Source organism: Mobula birostris, chromosome 14 (genome assembly GCF_030028105.1).
Source record: "Mobula birostris isolate sMobBir1 chromosome 14, sMobBir1.hap1, whole genome shotgun sequence".
Taxonomy (NCBI): Eukaryota; Metazoa; Chordata; class Chondrichthyes; order Myliobatiformes; family Myliobatidae; genus Mobula; species Mobula birostris.
In genome coordinates, this window is record NC_092383.1 from 24398134 (window position 1) to 24404735 (window position 6602).

Consider the following 6602-nt stretch of genomic DNA (forward strand, 5'->3'; position numbering starts at 1 on the left):
TTATATTATGGCATACCTGTAAGTAAGTCAGCAATGCCTCCACATCCAGAATATAGAAGAAGGCCATTCAGCCTATTAAGACTATACTAGTTCTCAGAAAAATCTCATCATCCTACTTGTTTCCCTGTAAGCTTTTCTCTCAGATACGCCCCTTAAATCCAAGAGTGAAAATTTATAGTAATCAGTTAACCTGACAATCAGCTCATTGTTGGTAGATTACAAAATCATTGGGAAGGCATGCAAATCTACAGAGACAGCATCAGAGGTCAGAATCAAACCTGGATTGCTGGACTTATGATGTGTTGTCCTACCTGTAATACCACTAAGCCATCAAAGGAAATTAGAGTCATAGAGAGGTACAGCACAGAAACAGGCCCTACGGCTCATCTAGTCCATGCCAAAACCATTTAAACTGTCTACTCCCATCGACTTGCACCGGGACCATAGTTCTCCATATCCCTACTATCCATGTACCTCTCCGATCTTGTCTTTAAACATTAAACCGAGCTAGCATTCTCCACTTGCGCTGGCCGCTCATTCCACACTCTCATGACCCTTTGAGTGAAGAAGTTTCCCCTCATGTTCCCTTAAACTTCTCACCTTTCACCCTTAACCTATGACCTTTGGTGGTAGTCCCACCAACCTCAGTGGGAAAAGCCTGCTTGCATTTACCTTATCTATACCCCTCATGATTTTGTATACCTCAGTTGGGTCCGGTATTTTTTTTAATCAGCTTGTATGAATGTCAGTGTTTTGTTAAAGGATTCTGGTCAGTGGTACTTAAAACTCACAAAAGCATTTGTAAGCAGATAGTCTGATCATTCTTCTTGCTGAAATGTATTCCTACATTGTCTTCACATTCAAGTCTGAGTGTTCTAGTGTACTTCATAGTTTAGCAAAATAAAAACAGAGTGGTAGAAATACTCAGCAGCTCAAGCAGCATCTCTGGCATGAAAAATGTTCTTAGCGTAACACGCTGTAAGGTTTCACTGTTAAGGCTAATGTAATGGCTTCTATGTAATGTTCCACTGCTAAGGAAGTGGCTTCTCTGTCGCAGCAATGTTTGGGTTACGGCTAGAGATAACGGGGCTTTGGAATGCAGGGGTGAGCCAATGAGGAAATGTTGTTCTTTCTTGTGTGTCTGGAAGCCGGATACTTGCGGTCTTTTGGCTGGGCGCGATGGAGAGAGAGGATGCGAATGAAGAGTTGGAAGACCACCGGACGGAGTGGACTGAGGAGCGAGGGTCCAAGGGCCGGCTACGCTCGGAGGTCGACGGGAACAAATGAGTGAACAGTGAGCTCCAACGATGCATAATAGACTTTTTCCTTAAAATGGACCCTTTTACTTTTTATTTTCTTTACTAACCCTCTATTCAGATTAAGATTTATAAAGTTCAATCACTTAATCGCATATTGTGCACTGTTTGATATTTTGCACTGCGGATTTGTAACCGGGCAACACATCACGCAGCATCCACACAAACGAGATTTCTCATTTTGGCGGGGCCAGGAGTTGTTTTCCCCTAGACGAACACGTGCTGGCCGAGGCTGAGGGTTACATTAGCGTTTCAGGGAAGTGATATTTTATCACACCTGGAATATGTTAATATGAAGCTCTTTCAAATGAGGACACAATGACAGGAGGGGATATCAAAGTAGCAAAGTGAAAATATTGCAGAAAGATTAAATAACAGAAGGGATGACAGTACAAGAAAAAAGAAGATGGCAAAGCATAGATGGCAACAGTCAAAGTGTTGGTGAAAGGGATTAGTATATTGCTGATAGACCGGACCAGAGGACACAGCCTCAGAATAGAGTGACATCCTTTTAGAACAGAGACAAGGAGGAATTTCTTCAGCCAGAGAATGGTGAATCTATGGAATTCATTGCCATAGGCGACAGTGGAGGCCAAGTTATTGGGTATATTTAAGACAGAGGTTGATAAATTCTTGATTAGTCACGGCATGAAGGGATATGAGGAGAATGCAGGAGCTTGGGGTTGAGGGGGAAAATGGATCAGCCATGATGAAATTACAGAGCAGACTCGATGGGCCAAATGGCCTAATTCTGATCCTATATCTAATGGTCTTATATATATAGGTACGTAATGATTATCATGGACATGGATGGTCACAGAGCCTGTTTCTCATAGAATCAGGCCTTTGGCTCACTGAGTCCACACTGACCAAGCAGCAATCTAAAACTCCTAAATAATTCCATTTTCGCCTCCCTTACTCCCATTAGCTCTTCCCAGATTCTGCTACTGATTTACACAGTAGGAGCAATTTGAAGTGGCCACTAAAGCTAGCACATATTTGGGATGTGGGAGGAACTCAGAGCACCTAGACTAAACCCACCACAGAGAGAATGTGCAAACTCCACATAGACAGCACCCGAGGTCAAGATTGAACCCAGCACTTTGATTTGTAACAATGACTCCGAATATCACAATACACATCAGGACAGTGTGCTGAGAAATACATGTACTCCTTTTAATTCTTTTAAGGAGACAAACCATACCAGAAATATGCAATTATTATACAGAGTTATTGCCCATTGCGCCACTGGTGTTGAGGGCAGCAATGAAGGTCTTCCACCTCTGATGGGGTTCAGGGATTCCTTCATCATGTCAGTAGCTTCTTCTTGGTTTTCACTACTGTCATTCATGCAAGTCCCAGGTGGGGACTCAGGAATATCATCACACTCAGGTGCAGAAGGATTCTACATTGCTGTTTCTGTAAAAAAGTTGTTTTATCAGCTGAAGCCCTGAACCAGGAGGACCGGTGAACCACTCTTAGTCTGGCCTTTACCCCTTGACCTGCCAGGAATGGGTGACCCTGCCAAGAGCCAAAGCATAAAACACTGACTCTAGCCAACGTAACTCTTCAGGTCATTGAGGCACACAAGCCTGCAAACCACAACCGGATTGTGGCCTTCTAGGAAGATACAGAGATAGCATTAGTACATTTTATTTGTCCTCTAGAGTAAAATCTGTAATCACACCCTGTTTAACCTTTTATGACAGGAAAATTAGGAACAGCATGTGTTTTCTTTGAATTTTTGTGCTGAAAAGTAAAGATATTGTTGGCAAAACTTTTATTCTAGGATGTCAGGGCTCTTTCAAGAGTCAGCTTTTAAAATCCTGATCCTGAGAGCATTATTTATCTGCATAGGATGAAGAAACTATCTCAGGGTAACACACACAAATTTAATAAGAAGTCTGACTTGGAGCAATATGTATTTTTCTTTTCAACATTACGACAGAATTTTCAAAATTAAACGGCAAATATTTTTCTCCTTGCTGAAGTCGAGACCATTATTTTAAAATAGCTTCTCCCTCTATATTCACACCATCATAAAATTCTTGCATTTCTAGTCCTTCAGAGAAGATATGGTCACAGGGCGGATTTGGGTATCGACAGATAAGAGAACAGAAAACCATAAACCTTTAGAGAGGGTCATAAAGTTAATTCAAGTTGTCAGAAACTGTGGTGCAGGATATTCAGAAAGTGGAATGTCTGAAGTTTCATCATTGATACGAAAATTGAGTTAAAAATAAGTTATTCAAGTGTCAAAACACATACTTGGTCTTCACAACACTATAAACCTTTAGCGCTAACTTATTTCACCAACCACATCAACAATAAAATGCAGCTGCGTAACATGTACATTATTCTTAACACTGACAAAAGTTCATCTGAATGTGTGACCTTACAAAACCCAAAGGAACTTTCAGAGCTGTTTTTGTTGTCTGCTTTAGCACAGAAATTTGCAAGCTGAAGGATTCATTTTGGCAATGCCAGAAAAAAGTGTAAAAAAATGTTGATCATTGCCATATGGTGGGAATATTGTCATGAATTATCCACCAGGTTTTCAGCCGAGAAGTAAACATTGGAGCCTATGGAATTAAAAAAAACAAGGAAGAATTGTGAACCAAGAATTCCCAGCCCTGACACAGTTGTAGAATCCCAGCTCCTCAGGGATAAAACACTGCAATGGGCTTTGGATTCAGATGTACTCCAGAGCACCAGTGCCATTGAAAATACTTTAGATTTTGAAACATCTTTCCTGAAAGCTACACTTTTGTCTGCAAAATTAATCACCTGGCTGTCAACATTATGTCTAATTGTTGCCCGTAAAGTTTTAATTTTAGATCCATTTTACTACCAGAGCAAGTCTAAGTGTTAGGGATCCACAAAAGCACCTCTCTTGATGTTGCTCTTCTCACCAAACACTCATGTGGTCTGACATTCATGCTTTCTGCTTGTATTAGAAACACTACACTGTCTACACTGCAGACGAACAAAAATCTCATTCATGAAAGATTTGAAAAGCTACTTTTAACCACTTTTCTAAAGACATGTATTAACACAAATGTGAATGAACTGTCCAAGTAGTTAAAGCAGGTATGGTATTGAGGAATAGGCTGCCATAGATGACTGGAACTACATTCATTAATCAAGTCAAAAATAACTATATGGAGTTTCAGGGAAGCAATTTCGCAGAAATAAGCATGTGAAAAAATAAGTGATGCTGACAAATCGTGTCCTGAAATGAAGAAAAAACTTGTACACAATATAATCGGTGAAATAAAGTGTTTTTTCAGTATTTTCATTGTTCATAAGTAGAATCTGAATCAGGTTTACTATCATCAGCATATGTCCTGAAAGTTGTTGTTTTGCGGCAGCCATACATTGCAATACGTAGTAATAAAAACAATAAATTACAATAAAAATTAAATATAAAAAATAAATTAAATAAGTGGTGCCAAAAATAAGAGAAAAGTACCCAGGAAGGCTTAATGGGTTCATTGTCCATTCAGAAATCTGATGGCAGAGGGAAAGAAGCTGTTCCCTGAAACATTGAGTGTGCGTGTTCAGGCTCCTGTACCTCCTCCTTGATGAGAAGGGGGCATGTCCTGGGTGATGTGGGTCCTTAATGATGGATGCCACGTTTTTGAGGCATCGTCTTTCGAAGGTGTCCTGGATGCTGAGGAGGCTAGTACCCATGATGGAGCTGGCTGAGTTTACAATTTCTGCAGCTTTTTACGGTTCTGTGCAGTGGCCTCACCACAGCAGAGTGTGATGCAACTAGTTTGAATGCTCTGCACAGTACACCTGTATAAATTTGTGAGTGTCTTTGGTGACATTATCAATTCTCTTTGTACTCCTATGAAATATAGCCACTGGCATGAATTCTTTGTAATTGCATCAACATGTTGGACCCGAGATAGATCCTCAGAGATGTTGACCCCCAATTTGTAACTGCTCACTCTTCCTACTGCTGATCCCTCGATGAGAACTGGTGTGTCTTCCCTCTATTTACCCTTCTTGAAGTCTGCAATCAATTCCTCGATCTTACTGATGTTGAGCGCAAGGTTATTGTGCGACCAGCTGATCTATCTCACCTTTGTACGCCTTCTCATCTCTCATCTGAAATTCTGCCAACAATAGTTGTGTCATCAGCAAGTTTATAGATGGAGTTTGAGCTGCACAGTTGTGGGCGTAGAGAAAGCAGAGCAGTGGGCTAAGCACACATCCTTGAGGTGCACCAGTTTTGATGTCAGCGAGGAGGAGGTGTTATTTCCGGTGTGCACAAACTGTGGTCACTCGGTGAGGAAGTGAAGAGGGAGATACAGAGGCCCAGGTTTAGGAGCTTTTTGATTAGAACGATTGTGTTGAACACTGACCTGTAGTCAATAAACAGCTGCCTGACATGGGTATTGTTCAGTGATCTAAGGCCAGGTGAAGAGCTAGTAAGATTGCAGTTTTGTGACAATAGGCAAATTGCAGTGGGTCCAGGTCTCTGCTTAGGCAGGAGTTGATTCTGGCCGTGACCATCTCTCAAAGCACTTCATCACAGTAGATATGAGTGCCACTGGGTGAAGGTCACTGAGGAAGCTCACCCTGCTCTTGGACACTGGTATGATTGTCACTCTTTTGATGCAGGTGGGAACCTCCGACTGCAGCAGTGAGAGATTGAAGATGTCCTTGAATGTTTCCACCAGTTGGCTGGCACAGGTTTTCCAAGCCTTACCAGGTACACCATCAGGGCTTGATGCCTTGCAAGAGTTCACCCTCTTGAAAGATGTTTTGACATCGGTCTTCAAGACAGAGATCGGGTCACAGGGTCACCAGAATGTGCAGCCATTTGGATAGATGTAGTTTTATTCTCCCTTTCAAACCATGCATAGCAGGTGTCGAGTTCATCTGAGAGAGAAGCATCACAGCCATTCATGATGTCAGGTTTCGCTTTGTAGGAAATAATGGCTTGTAATCCCTGCCAGAACTGATGTGCATCTGATTCCATCTCTAACTTCAATTGGAATTGTTCTCTCGCTCGTAAGGTAGCTTCCATAGATTACACTTGGACTTCCTTCATAGTCCTGAATCATCGGTCCTGAATGCCACAGATCTAGCCCTCAGTAGACTATGAGTCTCCTTGTTCATCCATGGCTTTTGAGCTGGGTATTTCTGATATGTGCTCAAAGGCACATACTCATCCACACAGGTTTTGATTAAGTAATATAGGCAAATGTAGATTTACTTATATGCTAAATATTTTATATTCCATTTTTGAAGTAGAGAATACTTCACTGAAAG